The sequence below is a fragment of the Garra rufa genome, unplaced genomic scaffold (assembly GCF_049309525.1).
Source record: "Garra rufa unplaced genomic scaffold, GarRuf1.0 hap1_unplaced_001, whole genome shotgun sequence".
Lineage (NCBI taxonomy): Eukaryota > Metazoa > Chordata > Actinopteri > Cypriniformes > Cyprinidae > Garra > Garra rufa.
Window position 1 is genome coordinate 17063527 of NW_027394276.1, and position 14875 is coordinate 17078401.

The 14875-nt window shown below is 47.7% G+C and overlaps 24 non-coding genes across 24 annotated transcripts; 9 read left to right on the top strand and 15 right to left on the bottom strand.

The window, feature by feature from the left end:
* Window positions 1-215: 215 nt before the first annotated feature.
* On the bottom strand, window positions 216-287 carry trnad-guc (transfer RNA aspartic acid (anticodon GUC)). Its single transcript has one exon. It is a non-coding gene; the product is annotated as a tRNA-Asp (tRNA).
* A 570-nt stretch (window positions 288-857) lies between these two features.
* trnag-gcc (transfer RNA glycine (anticodon GCC)) lies at window positions 858-928 on the bottom strand. Its single transcript has one exon. It is a non-coding gene; the product is annotated as a tRNA-Gly (tRNA).
* A 399-nt stretch (window positions 929-1327) lies between these two features.
* Window positions 1328-1443, top strand: LOC141303798 (U5 spliceosomal RNA). Its single transcript, XR_012343766.1, has one exon. It is a non-coding gene; the product is annotated as a U5 spliceosomal RNA (small nuclear RNA).
* Window positions 1444-2123: 680 nt separating this feature from the next.
* On the bottom strand, window positions 2124-2195 carry trnad-guc (transfer RNA aspartic acid (anticodon GUC)). Its single transcript has one exon. It is a non-coding gene; the product is annotated as a tRNA-Asp (tRNA).
* Window positions 2196-2765: 570 nt separating this feature from the next.
* On the bottom strand, window positions 2766-2836 carry trnag-gcc (transfer RNA glycine (anticodon GCC)). The gene has a single exon. It is a non-coding gene; the product is annotated as a tRNA-Gly (tRNA).
* Window positions 2837-3235: 399 nt separating this feature from the next.
* LOC141303799 (U5 spliceosomal RNA) lies at window positions 3236-3351 on the top strand. The gene has a single exon (XR_012343767.1). It is a non-coding gene; the product is annotated as a U5 spliceosomal RNA (small nuclear RNA).
* Window positions 3352-4031: 680 nt separating this feature from the next.
* trnad-guc (transfer RNA aspartic acid (anticodon GUC)) lies at window positions 4032-4103 on the bottom strand. The gene has a single exon. It is a non-coding gene; the product is annotated as a tRNA-Asp (tRNA).
* Window positions 4104-4674: 571 nt separating this feature from the next.
* trnag-gcc (transfer RNA glycine (anticodon GCC)) lies at window positions 4675-4745 on the bottom strand. Its single transcript has one exon. It is a non-coding gene; the product is annotated as a tRNA-Gly (tRNA).
* A 399-nt stretch (window positions 4746-5144) lies between these two features.
* LOC141303873 (U5 spliceosomal RNA) lies at window positions 5145-5260 on the top strand. Its single transcript, XR_012343841.1, has one exon. It is a non-coding gene; the product is annotated as a U5 spliceosomal RNA (small nuclear RNA).
* Window positions 5261-6582: 1322 nt separating this feature from the next.
* Window positions 6583-6653, bottom strand: trnag-gcc (transfer RNA glycine (anticodon GCC)). The gene has a single exon. It is a non-coding gene; the product is annotated as a tRNA-Gly (tRNA).
* Window positions 6654-7050: 397 nt separating this feature from the next.
* Window positions 7051-7166, top strand: LOC141303800 (U5 spliceosomal RNA). The gene has a single exon (XR_012343768.1). It is a non-coding gene; the product is annotated as a U5 spliceosomal RNA (small nuclear RNA).
* Window positions 7167-7671: 505 nt separating this feature from the next.
* Window positions 7672-7743, top strand: trnag-ucc (transfer RNA glycine (anticodon UCC)). Its single transcript has one exon. It is a non-coding gene; the product is annotated as a tRNA-Gly (tRNA).
* A 103-nt stretch (window positions 7744-7846) lies between these two features.
* Window positions 7847-7918, bottom strand: trnad-guc (transfer RNA aspartic acid (anticodon GUC)). Its single transcript has one exon. It is a non-coding gene; the product is annotated as a tRNA-Asp (tRNA).
* Window positions 7919-8488: 570 nt separating this feature from the next.
* Window positions 8489-8559, bottom strand: trnag-gcc (transfer RNA glycine (anticodon GCC)). Its single transcript has one exon. It is a non-coding gene; the product is annotated as a tRNA-Gly (tRNA).
* A 399-nt stretch (window positions 8560-8958) lies between these two features.
* On the top strand, window positions 8959-9074 carry LOC141303802 (U5 spliceosomal RNA). The gene has a single exon (XR_012343769.1). It is a non-coding gene; the product is annotated as a U5 spliceosomal RNA (small nuclear RNA).
* Window positions 9075-9754: 680 nt separating this feature from the next.
* On the bottom strand, window positions 9755-9826 carry trnad-guc (transfer RNA aspartic acid (anticodon GUC)). Its single transcript has one exon. It is a non-coding gene; the product is annotated as a tRNA-Asp (tRNA).
* A 571-nt stretch (window positions 9827-10397) lies between these two features.
* Window positions 10398-10468, bottom strand: trnag-gcc (transfer RNA glycine (anticodon GCC)). Its single transcript has one exon. It is a non-coding gene; the product is annotated as a tRNA-Gly (tRNA).
* A 399-nt stretch (window positions 10469-10867) lies between these two features.
* Window positions 10868-10983, top strand: LOC141303874 (U5 spliceosomal RNA). Its single transcript, XR_012343842.1, has one exon. It is a non-coding gene; the product is annotated as a U5 spliceosomal RNA (small nuclear RNA).
* A 680-nt stretch (window positions 10984-11663) lies between these two features.
* On the bottom strand, window positions 11664-11735 carry trnad-guc (transfer RNA aspartic acid (anticodon GUC)). The gene has a single exon. It is a non-coding gene; the product is annotated as a tRNA-Asp (tRNA).
* A 569-nt stretch (window positions 11736-12304) lies between these two features.
* On the bottom strand, window positions 12305-12375 carry trnag-gcc (transfer RNA glycine (anticodon GCC)). Its single transcript has one exon. It is a non-coding gene; the product is annotated as a tRNA-Gly (tRNA).
* Window positions 12376-12774: 399 nt separating this feature from the next.
* On the top strand, window positions 12775-12890 carry LOC141303803 (U5 spliceosomal RNA). The gene has a single exon (XR_012343770.1). It is a non-coding gene; the product is annotated as a U5 spliceosomal RNA (small nuclear RNA).
* Window positions 12891-13570: 680 nt separating this feature from the next.
* Window positions 13571-13642, bottom strand: trnad-guc (transfer RNA aspartic acid (anticodon GUC)). Its single transcript has one exon. It is a non-coding gene; the product is annotated as a tRNA-Asp (tRNA).
* Window positions 13643-14213: 571 nt separating this feature from the next.
* Window positions 14214-14284, bottom strand: trnag-gcc (transfer RNA glycine (anticodon GCC)). Its single transcript has one exon. It is a non-coding gene; the product is annotated as a tRNA-Gly (tRNA).
* Window positions 14285-14683: 399 nt separating this feature from the next.
* On the top strand, window positions 14684-14799 carry LOC141303875 (U5 spliceosomal RNA). The gene has a single exon (XR_012343843.1). It is a non-coding gene; the product is annotated as a U5 spliceosomal RNA (small nuclear RNA).
* Window positions 14800-14875: the final 76 nt, after the last annotated feature.

A 14875-nucleotide genomic window follows, 5' to 3' on the forward strand; every position in this document is an offset into this window, starting at 1 on the left:
GCATTCTTTTCAGATGGCTAAAAGCTGGAGTCGGGAACTTGCGTTGGTGGTATAGTGGTGAGCATAGCTGCCTTCCAAGCAGTTGACCCGGGTTCGATTCCCGGCCAACGCATTTGTTTTGGCTCTGGCTGACGTTGAAGCAGAACTCCTTCTGTGACCTCTGTCAGCACCAAAATCTTTTGGATGAGTCGTTCAGCAGCAGCAAACAGCTGGGTCTCCCCGTCGGGGAATCGAACCCCGGTCTTCCGCGTGACAGGCGGAGATACTGTCCACTATACTAACGAGGAGCTGCACCCGCTGTGCTTCGCCCCCAGTCGACTTGACTTCACCGACATCAGCATAAGGAGCCACTACTCCATGAAAAAAAACAAATCAACCTGCCTTGATCTTATTGAGTCTCCCAATATCTTGAATGCTACACATTACAGGGGGTCCTCATTTGGACCACTTTACTATTATTACTATTTTTTTTTACTTTTCATAATGGGAACATGAAAAAAAAGATGGGAAATCATGTGGCAGTAACATCGCATTTACGTGGATCATATCGCCCACTGCTAGAATTCTACCACTGAACCACCAATGCTCGGAAAGGAGGGAGAACGTTTGGAATTAACACCGCATTTACGAGTATATTGCCCACTGCTAAACTTCGTCAACCTATAGATAAAGTGAACAAGTTTTATAGGCATTTGACGAATATAGACGGACTAATGAGTTTCTGAAAAGATTCGGCAGGGAACGGGGGTTGGTCGGTATGCAAAGGTTGGAGCTCCTTCAAGTAAATCAGGCTTCATTTTAAAGAACCTTACACACATGCAAGCACACACACAACTTAATTAAAAGCACTCCGTTCCTGCATTGGCCGGGAATCGGACCCGGGTCTCCCGCGTGGCAGGCGAGAATTCTACCACTGAACCACCAATGCTCGGCTGGGAGACTTTCGGCCTTCACATTGCCCTGGATTTAGTAATGGTGCGTAACTGTTACACGTCAAATCCAGGTAAAGGGGGGTTGGGTCAATATGCAAAGTTTGGAGCTCCTTCTAGCAAATCAGGCTTGGCCTTCAAGGCTCATTTTAAAGAATCCCACACACATGCAAACACACACCCATTACTTGAAAGAACTCTGTTCCTGCATTTGCCCGGGAATCAGAGCCAGGCCTCCTGTGTGGCAGGCGAGAATGGATGATGGAAGAGACTTTTTAACTTTTACTCCTCCCATTTGGAGTGAGGGGGAGATGAAAATCTTATCGGCACCCTAGATTACCCTTTGTGAGTATAGTGGTTTACCACAGGGAGCGCACATGCTCAAGCGCATGGGCACACAACTCGAGTTTCTCTTCATAGACGCATAAATCTTTCGCCTTTTACTAAAGATTTCCGTGGAGGGGAACCTTTCCGAGTGACCTGTATTTTTGGGTGCTCTGCTCACAGCAGAGCTGCACTGCAGTTTCAATAGCAGACTAAATCTGACCACACACCAATGTGCATTGGAGCAAAGCGTGCTTTCTCGTGGACCGTGTTTGCAGCCTTTGCGCTTCCTGTGTCGCAACTTCACATTTTTTTTCAGCCAGCATGGAAAGACAGCACTCTCATGACATGATGGGATCCAAACCTTGGGCTTCAGCTACTTTGGCCCTGTCAGTGACTTATGTACTTCCAGCATTCTTTTCTGCTCACAACAGAGCTGTATTGGAGTGTCAAGAGTAAAACTGGCCACCAGCCAATGGGCGGTGGAACGAAGCGCGCCTCACCACGTTCTGTACTTGCGGCCTTTGCGCTTTCTGCGTCGCAGCTCCAGATTTCTTTAGCCCGCATGGAAAGACAGCACTCTCTCGTACATGACGGGATACAAACAAAGATGGCTTCAGCTCCTTTTGCCCTATCAGTGACTTGTGCATTTCAAGCATTCTTTTCAGATGGCTAAAAGCTGGAGTCGGGAACTTGCGTTGGTGGTATAGTGGTGAGCATAGCTGCCTTCCAAGAAGTTGACCCGGGTTCGATTCCCGGCTAACGCATTTGTTTTGGCTCTGGCTGACGTTGAAGCAGAACTCCTTCTGTGACCTCTGTCAGCACCAAAATCTTTTGGATGAGTCGTTCAGCAGCAGCAAAGAGCTGGGTCTCCCCGTCGGGGAATCGAACCCCGGTCTTCCGCGTGACAGGCGGAGATACTGTCCACTATACTAACGAGGAGCTGTACCCGCTGTGCTTCGCCCCCAGCCGACTTGACTTCACCGACATCAGCATAAGGAGCCACTACTCCATGAAAAAAACAAATCAACCTGCCTTGATCTTATTGAGTCTCCCAATATCTTGAATGCTACACATTACAGGGGGTCCTCATTTGGACCACTTTACTATTATTACTATATTTTTTTTACTTTTCATAATGGGAACATGAAAAAAAGGATGGGAAATCATGTGGCAGTAACATCGCATTTACGTGGATCATATCGCCCACTGCTAGAATTCTACCACTGAACCACCAATGCTCGGAAAGGAGGGAGAACGTTTGGAATTAACACCGCATTTACGAGTATATTGCCCACTGCTAAACTTCGTCAACCTATAGATAAAGTGAACAAGTTTTATAGGCATTTGACGAATATAGACGGACTAATGAGTTTCTGAAAAGATTCGGCATTGAACGGGGGTTGGTCGGTATGCAAAGGTTGGAGCTCCTTCAAGTAAATCAGGCTTCATTTTAAAGAACCTTACACACATGCAAGCACACACACAACTTAATTAAAAGCACTCCGTTCCTGCATTGGCCGGGAATCGGACCCGGGTCTCCCGCGTGGCAGGCGAGAATTCTACCACTGAACCACCAATGCTCGGCTGGGAGACTTTCGGCCTTCACATTGCCCTGGATTTAGTAATGGTGCGTAACTGTTACACGTCAAATCCAGGTAAAGGGGGGTTGGGTCAATATGCAAAGTTTGGAGCTCCTTCTAGCAAATCAGGCTTGGCCTTCAAGGCTCATTTTAAAGAATCCCACACACATGCAAACACACACCCATTACTTGAAAGAACTCTGTTCCTGCATTTGCCCGGGAATCAGAGCCAGGCCTCCTGTGTGGCAGGCGAGAATGGATGATGGAAGAGACTTTTTAACTTTTACTCCTCCCATTTGGAGTGAGGGGGAGATGAAAATCTTATCGGCACCCTAGATTACCCTTTGTGAGTATAGTGGTTTACCACAGGGAGCGCACATGCTCAAGCGCATGGGCACACAACTCGAGTTTCTCTTCATAGACGCATAAATCTTTCGCCTTTTACTAAAGATTTCCGTGGAGGGGAACCTTTCCGAGTGACCTGTATTTTTGGGTGCTCTGCTCACAGCAGAGCTGCACTGCAGTTTCAATAGCAGACTAAATCTGACCACACACCAATGTGCATTGGAGCAAAGCGTGCTTTCTCGTGGACCGTGTTTGCAGCCTTTGCGCTTCCTGTGTCGCAACTTCACATTTTTTTTCAGCCAGCATGGAAAGACAGCACTCTCATGACATGATGGGATCCAAACCTTGGGCTTCAGCTACTTTGGCCCTGTCAGTGACTTATGTACTTCCAGCATTCTTTTCTGCTCACAACAGAGCTGTATTGGAGTGTCAAGAGTAAAACTGGCCACCAGCCAATGGGCGGTGGAACGAAGCGCGCCTCACCACGTTCTGTACTTGCGGCCTTTGCGCTTTCTGCGTCGCAGCTCCAGATTTCTTTAGCCCGCATGGAAAGACAGCACTCTCTCGTACATGACGGGATACAAACAAAGATGGCTTCAGCTCCTTTTGCCCTATCAGTGACTTGTGCATTTCAAGCATTCTTTTCAGATGGCTAAAAGCTGGAGTCGGGAACTTGCGTTGGTGGTATAGTGGTGAGCATAGCTGCCTTCCAAGCAGTTGACCCGGGTTCGATTCCCGGCCAACGCATTTGTTTTGGCTCTGGCTGACGTTGAAGCAGAACTCCTTCTGTGACCTCTGTCAGCACCAAAATCTTTTGGATGAGTCGTTCAGCAGCAGCAAAGAGCTGGGTCTCCCCGTCGGGGAATCGAACCCCGGTCTTCCGCGTGACAGGCGGAGATACTGTCCACTATACTAACGAGGAGCTGTACCCGCTGTGCTTCGCCCCCAGCCGACTTGACTTCACCGACATCAGCATAAGGAGCCACTACTCCATGAAAAAAACAAATCAACCTGCCTTGATCTTATTGAGTCTCCCAATATCTTGAATGCTACACATTACAGGGGGTCCTCATTTGGACCACTTTACTATTATTACTATATTTTTTTTACTTTTCATAATGGGAACATGAAAAAAAGGATGGGAAATCATGTGGCAGTAACATCGCATTTACGTGGATCATATCGCCCACTGCTAGAATTCTACCACTGAACCACCAATGCTCGGAAAGGAGGGAGAACGTTTGGAATTAACACCGCATTTACGAGTATATTGCCCACTGCTAAACTTCGTCAACCTATAGATAAAGTGAACAAGTTTTATAGGCATTTGACGAATATAGACGGACTAATGAGTTTCTGAAAAGATTCGGCAGGGAACGGGGGTTGGTCGGGTATGCAAAGGTTGGAGCTCCTTCAAGTAAATCAGGCTTCATTTTAAAGAACCTTACACACATGCAAGCACACACACAACTTAATTAAAAGCACTCCGTTCCTGCATTGGCCGGGAATCGGACCCGGGTCTCCCGCGTGGCAGGCGAGAATTCTACCACTGAACCACCAATGCTCGGCTGGGAGACTTTCGGCCTTCACATTGCCCTGGATTTAGTAATGGTGCGTAACTGTTACACGTCAAATCCAGGTAAAGGGGGGTTGGGTCAATATTCAAAGTTTGGAGCTCCTTCTAGCAAATCAGGCTTGGCCTTCAAGGCTCATTTTAAAGAATCCCACACACATGCAAACACACACCCCTTACTTGAAAGAACTCTGTTCCTGCATTTGCCCGGGAATCAGAGCCAGGCCTCCTGTGTGGCAGGCGAGAATGGATGATGGAAGAGACTTTTTAACTTTTACTCCTCCCATTTGGAGTGAGGGGGAGATGAAAATCTTATCGGCACCCTAGATTACCCTTTGTGAGTATAGTGGTTTACCACATGGAGCGCACATGCTCAAGAGCATGGGCACACAACTCGAGTTTCTCTTCAAAGACGCAGAAATCTTTCGCCTTTTACTAAAGATTTCCGTGGAGGGGAACCTTTCCGAGTGACCTGTATTTTTGGGTGCTCTGCTCACAGCAGAGCTGCACTGCAGTTTCAATAGCAGACTAAATCTGACCACACACCAATGTGCATTGGAGCAAAGCGTGCTTTCTCGTGGACCGTGTTTGCAGCCTTTGCGCTTCCTGTGTCGCAACTTCACATTTTTTATCAGCCAGCATGGAAAGACAGCACTCTCATGACATGATGGGATCCAAACCTTGGGCTTCAGCTACTTTGGCCCTGTCAGTGACTTATGTACTTCCAGCATTCTTTTCTGCTCACAACAGAGCTGTATTGGAGTGTCAAGAGTAAAACTGGCCACCAGCCAATGGGCGGTGGAACGAAGCGCGCCTCACCACGTTCTGTACTTGCGGCCTTTGCGCTTTCTGCGTCGCAGCTCCAGATTTCTTTAGCCCGCATGGAAAGACAGCACTCTCTCGTACATGACGGGATACAAACAAAGATGGCTTCAGCTCCTTTTGCCCTATCAGTGACTTGTGCATTTCAAGCATTCTTTTCAGATGGCTAAAAGCTGGAGTCGGGAACTTGCGTTGGTGGTATAGTGGTGAGCATAGCTGCCTTCCAAGCAGTTGACCCGGGTTCGATTCCCGGCCAACGCATTTGTTTTGGCTCTGGCTGACGTTGAAGCAGAACTCCTTCTGTGACCTCTGTCAGCACCAAAATCTTTTGGATGAGTCGTTCAGCAGCAGCAAAGAGCTGGGTCTCCCCGTCGGGGAATCGAACCCCGGTCTTCCGCGTGACAGGCGGAGATACTGTCTACTATACTAACGAGGAGCTGTACCCGCTGTGCTTCGCCCCCAGTCGACTTGACTTCACCGACATCAGCATAAGGAGCCACTACTCCATGAAAAAAAACAAATCAACCTGCCTTGATCTTATTGAGTCTCCCAATATCTTGAATGCTACACATTACAGGGGGTCCTCATTTGGACCACTTTACTATTATTACTATTTTTTTTTACTTTTCATAATGGGAACATGAAAAAAAAGATGGGAAATCATGTGGCAGTAACATCGCATTTACGTGGATCATATCGCCCACTGCTAGAATTCTACCACTGAACCACCAATGCTCGGAAAGGAGGGAGAACGTTTGGAATTAACACCGCATTTACTAGTATATTGCCCACTGCTAAACTTCGTCAACCTATAGATAAAGTGAACAAGTTTTATAGGCATTTGACGAATATAGACGGACTAATGAGTTTCTGAAAAGATTCGGCAGGGAATGGGGGTTGGTCGGTATGCAAAGGTTGGAGCTCCTTCAAGTAAATCAGGCTTCATTTTAAAGAACCTTACACACATGCAAGCACACACACAACTTAATTAAAAGCACTCCGTTCCTGCATTGGCCGGGAATCGGACCCGGGTCTCCCGCGTGGCAGGCGAGAATTCTACCACTGAACCACCAATGCTCGGCTGGGAGACTTTCGGCCTTCACATTGCCCTGGATTTAGTAATGGTGCGTAACTGTTACACGTCAAATCCAGGTAAAGGGGGGTTGGGTCAATATGCAAAGTTTGGAGCTCCTTCTAGCAAATCAGGCTTGGCCTTCAAGGCTCATTTTAAAGAATCCCACACACATGCAAACACACCCATTACTTGAAAGAACTCTGTGCCTGCATTTGCCCGGGAATCAGAGCCAGGCCTCCTGTGTGGCAGGCGAGAATGGATGATGGAAGAGACTTTTTAACTTTTACTCCTCCCATTTGGAGTGAGGGGGAGATGAAAATCTTATCGGCACCCTAGATTACCCTTTGTGAGTATAGTGGTTTACCACAGGGAGCGCACATGCTCAAGCGCATGGGCACACAACTCGAGTTTCTCTTCATAGACGCATAAATCTTTCGCCTTTTACTAAAGATTTCCGTGGAGGGGAACCTTTCCGAGTGACCTGTATTTTTGGGTGCTCTGCTCACAGCAGAGCTGCACTGCAGTTTCAATAGCAGACTAAATCTGACCACACACCAATGTGCATTGGAGCAAAGCGTGCTTTCTCGTGGACCGTGTTTGCAGCCTTTGCGCTTCCTGTGTCGCAACTTCACATTTTTTTTCAGCCAGCATGGAAAGACAGCACTCTCATGACATGATGGGATCCAAACCTTGGGCTTCAGCTACTTTGGCCCTGTCAGTGACTTATGTACTTCCAGCATTCTTTTCTGCTCACAACAGAGCTGTATTGGAGTGTCAAGAGTAAAACTGGCCACCAGCCAATGGGCGGTGGAACGAAGCGCGCCTCACCACGTTCTGTACTTGCGGCCTTTGCGCTTTCTGCGTCGCAGCTCCAGATTTCTTTAGCCCGCATGGAAAGACAGCACTCTCACGTACATGACGGGATACAAACAAAGATGGCTTCAGCTCCTTTTGCCCTATCAGTGACTTGTGCATTTCAAGCATTCTTTTCAGATGGCTAAAAGCTGGAGTCGGGAACTTGCGTTGGTGGTGTAGTGGTGAGCATAGCTGCCTTCCAAGCAGTTGACCCGGGTTCGATTCCCGGCCAACGCATTTGTTTTGGCTCTGGCTGACGTTGAAGCAGAACTCCTTCTGTGACCTCTGTCAGCACCAAAATCTTTTGGATGAGTCGTTCAGCAGCAGCAAAGAGCTGGGTCTCCCCGTCGGGGAATCGAACCCCGGTCTTCCGCGTGACAGGCGGAGATACTGTCCACTATACTAACGAGGAGCTGCACCCGCTGTGCTTCGCCCCCAGTCGACTTGACTTCACCGACATCAGCATAAGGAGCCACTACTCCATGAAAAAAAACAAATCAACCTGCCTTGATCTTATTGAGTCTCCCAATATCTTGAATGCTACACATTACAGGGGGTCCTCATTTGGACCACTTTACTATTATTACTATTTTTTTTTACTTTTCATAATGGGAACATGAAAAAAAAGATGGGAAATCATGTGGCAGTAACATCGCATTTACGTGGATCATATCGCCCACTGCTAGAATTCTACCACTGAACCACCAATGCTCGGAAAGGAGGGAGAACGTTTGGAATTAACACCGCATTTACGAGTATATTGCCCACTGCTAAACTTCGTCAACCTATAGATAAAGTGAACAATTTTTATAGGCATTTGACGAATATAGACGGACTAATGAGTTTCTGAAAAGATTCGGCAGGGAACGGGGGTTGGTCGGTATGCAAAGGTTGGAGCTCCTTCAAGTAAATCAGGCTTCATTTTAAAGAACCTTACACACATGCAAGCACACACACAACTTAATTAAAAGCACTCCGTTCCTGCATTGGCCGGGAATCGGACCCGGGTCTCCCGCGTGGCAGGCGAGAATTCTACCACTGAACCACCAATGCTCGGCTGGGAGACTTTCGGCCTTCACATTGCCCTGGATTTAGTAATGGTGCGTAACTGTTACACGTCAAATCCAGGTAAAGGGGGGTTGGGTCAATATGCAAAGTTTGGAGCTCCTTCTAGCAAATCAGGCTTGGCCTTCAAGGCTCATTTTAAAGAATCCCACACACATGCAAACACACACCCATTACTTGAAAGAACTCTGTTCCTGCATTTGCCCGGGAATCAGAGCCAGGCCTCCTGTGTGGCAGGCGAGAATGGATGATGGAAGAGACTTTTTAACTTTTACTCCTCCCATTTGGAGTGAGGGGGAGATGAAAATCTTATCGGCACCCTAGATTACCCTTTGTGAGTATAGTGGTTTACCACAGGGAGCGCACATGCTCAAGCGCATGGGCACACAACTCGAGTTTCTCTTCATAGACGCATAAATCTTTCGCCTTTTACTAAAGATTTCCGTGGAGGGGAACCTTTCCGAGTGACCTGTATTTTTGGGTGCTCTGCTCACAGCAGAGCTGCACTGCAGTTTCAATAGCAGACTAAATCTGACCACACACCAATGTGCATTGGAGCAAAGCGTGCTTTCTCGTGGACCGTGTTTGCAGCCTTTGCGCTTCCTGTGTCGCAACTTCACATTTTTTTTCAGCCAGCATGGAAAGACAGCACTCTCATGACATGATGGGATCCAAACCTTGGGCTTCAGCTACTTTGGCCCTGTCAGTGACTTATGTACTTCCAGCATTCTTTTCTGCTCACAACAGAGCTGTATTGGAGTGTCAAGAGTAAAACTGGCCACCAGCCAATGGGCGGTGGAACGAAGCGCGCCTCACCACGTTCTGTACTTGCGGCCTTTGCGCTTTCTGCGTCGCAGCTCCAGATTTCTTTAGCCCGCATGGAAAGACAGCACTCTCACGTACATGACGGGATACAAACAAAGATGGCTTCAGCTCCTTTTGCCCTATCAGTGACTTGTGCATTTCAAGCATTCTTTTCAGATGGCTAAAAGCTGGAGTCGGGAACTTGCGTTGGTGGTATAGTGGTGAGCATAGCTGCCTTCCAAGCAGTTGACCCGGGTTCGATTCCCGGCCAACGCATTTGTTTTGGCTCTGGCTGACGTTGAAGCAGAACTCCTTCTGTGACCTCTGTCAGCACCAAAATCTTTTGGATGAGTCGTTCAGCAGCAGCAAAGAGCTGGGTCTCCCCGTCGGGGAATCGAACCCCGGTCTTCCGCGTGACAGGCGGAGATACTGTCCACTATACTAACGAGGAGCTGCACCCGCTGTGCTTCGCCCCCAGTCGACTTGACTTCACCGACATCAGCATAAGGAGCCACTACTCCATGAAAAAAAACAAATCAACCTGCCTTGATCTTATTGAGTCTCCCAATATCTTGAATGCTACACATTACAGGGGGTCCTCATTTGGACCACTTTACTATTATTACTATTTTTTTTTACTTTTCATAATGGGAACATGAAAAAAAAGATGGGAAATCATGTGGCAGTAACATCGCATTTACGTGGATCATATCGCCCACTGCTAGAATTCTACCACTGAACCACCAATGCTCGGAAAGGAGGGAGAACGTTTGGAATTAACACCGCATTTACGAGTATATTGCCCACTGCTAAACTTCGTCAACCTATAGATAAAGTGAACAAGTTTTATAGGCATTTGACGAATATAGACGGACTAATGAGTTTCTGAAAAGATTCGGCAGGGAACGGGGGTTGGTCGGGTATGCAAAGGTTGGAGCTCCTTCAAGTAAATCAGGCTTCATTTTAAAGAACCTTACACACATGCAAGCACACACACAACTTAATTAAAAGCACTCCGTTCCTGCATTGGCCGGGAATCGGACCCGGGTCTCCCGCGTGGCAGGCGAGAATTCTACCACTGAACCACCAATGCTCGGCTGGGAGACTTTCGGCCTTCACATTGCCCTGGATTTAGTAATGGTGCGTAACTGTTACACGTCAAATCCAGGTAAAGGGGGGTTGGGTCAATATGCAAAGTTTGGAGCTCCTTCTAGCAAATCAGGCTTGGCCTTCAAGGCTCATTTTAAAGAATCCCACACACATGCAAACACACACCCCTTACTGGAAAGAACTCTGTTCCTGCATTTGCCCGGGAATCAGAGCCAGGCCTCCTGTGTGGCAGGCGAGAATGGATGATGGAAGAGACTTTTTAACTTTTACTCCTCCCATTTGGAGTGAGGGGGAGATGAAAATCTTATCGGCACCCTAGATTACCCTTTGTGAGTATAGTGGTTTACCACATGGAGTGCACATGCTCAAGAACATGGGCACACAACTCGAGTTTCTCTTCAAAGACGCAGAAATCTTTCGCCTTTTACTAAAGATTTCCGTGGAGGGGAACCTTTCCGAGTGACCTGTATTTTTGGGTGCTCTGCTCACAGCAGAGCTGCACTGCAGTTTCAATAGCAGACTAAATCTGACCACACACCAATGTGCATTGGAGCAAAGCGTGCTTTCTCGTGGACCGTGTTTGCAGCCTTTGCGCTTCCTGTGTCGCAACTTCACATTTTTTTTCAGCCAGCATGGAAAGACAGCACTCTCATGACATGATGGCATCCAAACCTTGGGCTTCAGCTACTTTGGCCCTGTCAGTGACTTATGTACTTCCAGCATTCTTTTCTGCTCACAACAGAGCTGTATTGGAGTGTCAAGAGTAAAACTGGCCACCAGCCAATGGGCGGTGGAACGAAGCGCGCCTCACCACGTTCTGTACTTGCGGCCTTTGCGCTTTCTGCGTCGCAGCTCCAGATTTCTTTAGCCCGCATGGAAAGACAGCACTCTCTCGTACATGACGGGATACAAACAAAGATGGCTTCAGCTCCTTTTGCCCTATCAGTGACTTGTGCATTTCAAGCATTCTTTTCAGATGGCTAAAAGCTGGAGTCGGGAACTTGCGTTGGTGGTATAGTGGTGAGCATAGCTGCCTTCCAAGCAGTTGACCCGGGTTCGATTCCCGGCCAACGCATTTGTTTTGGCTCTGGCTGACGTTGAAGCAGAACTCCTTCTGTGACCTCTGTCAGCACCAAAATCTTTTGGATGAGTCGTTCAGCAGCAGCAAACAGCTGGGTCTCCCCGTCGGGGAATCGAACCCCGGTCTTCCGCGTGACAGGCGGAGATACTGTCCACTATACTAACGAGGAGCTGCACCCGCTGTGCTTCGCCCCCAGTCGACTTGACTTCACCGACATCAGCATAAGGAGCCACTACTCCATGAAAAAAAACAAATCAACCTGCCTTGATCTTATTGAGTCTCCCAATATCTTGAATGCTACACATTACAGGGGGTCCTCATTTGGACCACTTTACTATTATTACTATTTTTTTTACTTTTCATAATGGGAACATGAAAAAAAAGATGGGAAATCATGTGGCAGTAACATCGCATTTACGTGGATCATATCGCCCACTGCTAGAATTCTACCACTGAACCACCAATGCTCGGAAAGGAGGGAGAACGTTTGGAATTAACACCGCATTTACGAGTATATTGCCCACTGCTAAACTTCGTCAACCTATAGATAAAGTGAACAAGTTTTATAGGCATTTGACGAATATAGACGGACTAATGAGTTTCTGAAAAGATTCGGCAGGGAACGGGGGTTGGTCGGTATGCAAAGGTTGGAGCTCCTTCAAGTAAATCAGGCTTCATTTTAAAGAACCTTACACACATGCAAGCACACACACAACTTAATTAAAAGCACTCCGTTCCTGCATTGGCCGGGAATCGGACCCGGGTCTCCCGCGTGGCAGGCGAGAATTCTACCACTGAACCACCAATGCTCGGCTGGGAGACTTTCGGCCTTCACATTGCCCTGGATTTAGTAATGGTGCGTAACTGTTACACGTCAAATCCAGGTAAAGGGGGGTTGGGTCAATATGCAAAGTTTGGAGCTCCTTCTAGCAAATCAGGCTTGGCCTTCAAGGCTCATTTTAAAGAATCCCACACACATGCAAACACACACCCATTACTTGAAAGAACTCTGTTCCTGCATTTGCCCGGGAATCAGAGCCAGGCCTCCTGTGTGGCAGGCGAGAATGGATGATGGAAGAGACTTTTTAACTTTTACTCCTCCCATTTGGAGTGAGGGGGAGATGAAAATCTTATCGGCACCCTAGATTACCCTTTGTGAGTATAGTGGTTTACCACAGGGAGCGCACATGCTCAAGCGCATGGGCACACAACTCGAGTTTCTCTTCATAGACGCATAAATCTTTCGCCTTTTACTAAAGATTTCCGTGGAGGGGAACCTTTCCGAGTGACCTGTATTTTTGGGTGCTCTGCTCACAGCAGAGCTGCACTGCAGTTTCAATAGCAGACTAAATCTGACCACACACCAATGTGCATTGGAGCAAAGCGTGCTTTCTCGTGGACCGTGTTTGCAGCCTTTGCGCTTCCTGTGTCGCAACTTCACATTTTTTTTCAGCCAGCATGGAAAGACAGCACTCTCATGACATGATGGGATCCAAACCTTGGGCTTCAGCTACTTTGGCCCTGTCAGTGACTTATGTACTTCCAGCATTCTTTTCTGCTCACAACAGAGCTGTATTGGAGTGTCAAGAGTAAAACTGGCCACCAGCCAATGGGCGGTGGAACGAAGCGCGCCTCACCACGTTCTGTACTTGCGGCCTTTGCGCTTTCTGCGTCGCAGCTCCAGATTTCTTTAGCCCGCATGGAAAGACAGCACTCTCTCGTACATGACGGGATACAAACAAAGATGGCTTCAGCTCCTTTTGCCCTATCAGTGACTTGTGCATTTCAAGCATTCTTTTCAGATGGCTAAAAGCTGGAGTCGGGAACTTGCGTTGGTGGTATAGTGGTGAGCATAGCTGCCTTCCAAGCAGTTGACCCGGGTTCGATTCCCGGCCAACGCATTTGTTTTGGCTCTGGCTGACGTTGAAGCAGAACTCCTTCTGTGACCTCTGTCAGCACCAAAATCTTTTGGATGAGTCGTTCAGCAGCAGCAAAGAGCTGGGTCTCCCCGTCGGGGAATCGAACCCCGGTCTTCCGCGTGACAGGCGGAGATACTGTCCACTATACTAACGAGGAGCTGTACCCGCTGTGCTTCGCCCCCAGCCGACTTGACTTCACCGACATCAGCATAAGGAGCCACTACTCCATGAAAAAAACAAATCAACCTGCCTTGATCTTATTGAGTCTCCCAATATCTTGAATGCTACACATTACAGGGGGTCCTCATTTGGACCACTTTACTATTATTACTATATTTTTTTTACTTTTCATAATGGGAACATGAAAAAAAGGATGGGAAATCATGTGGCAGTAACATCGCATTTACGTGGATCATATCGCCCACTGCTAGAATTCTACCACTGAACCACCAATGCTCGGAAAGGAGGGAGAACGTTTGGAATTAACACCGCATTTACGAGTATATTGCCCACTGCTAAACTTCGTCAACCTATAGATAAAGTGAACAAGTTTTATAGGCATTTGACGAATATAGACGGACTAATGAGTTTCTGAAAAGATTCGGCAGGGAACGGGGGTTGGTCGGGTATGCAAAGGTTGGAGCTCCTTCAAGTAAATCAGGCTTCATTTTAAAGAACCTTACACACATGCAAGCACACACACAACTTAATTAAAAGCACTCCGTTCCTGCATTGGCCGGGAATCGGACCCGGGTCTCCCGCGTGGCAGGCGAGAATTCTACCACTGAACCACCAATGCTCGGCTGGGAGACTTTCGGCCTTCACATTGCCCTGGATTTAGTAATGGTGCGTAACTGTTACACGTCAAATCCAGGTAAAGGGGGGTTGGGTCAATATGCAAAGTTTGGAGCTCCTTCTAGCAAATCAGGCTTGGCCTTCAAGGCTCATTTTAAAGAATCCCACACACATGCAAACACACACCCCTTACTGGAAAGAACTCTGTTCCTGCATTTGCCCGGGAATCAGAGCCAGGCCTCCTGTGTGGCAGGCGAGAATGGATGATGGAAGAGACTTTTTAACTTTTACTCCTCCCATTTGGAGTGAGGGGGAGATGAAAATCTTATCGGCACCCTAGATTACCCTTTGTGAGTATAGTGGTTTACCACATGGAGCGCACATGCTCAAGAGCATGGGCACACAACTCGAGTTTCTCTTCAAAGACGCAGAAATCTTTCGCCTTTTACTAAAGATTTCCGTGGAGGGGAACCTTTCCGAGTGACCTGTATTTTTGGGTGCTCTGCTCACAGCAGAGCTGCACTGCAGTTTCAATAGCAGACTAAATCTGACCACACACCAATGTGCATTGGAGCAAAGCGTGCTTTCTCGTGGA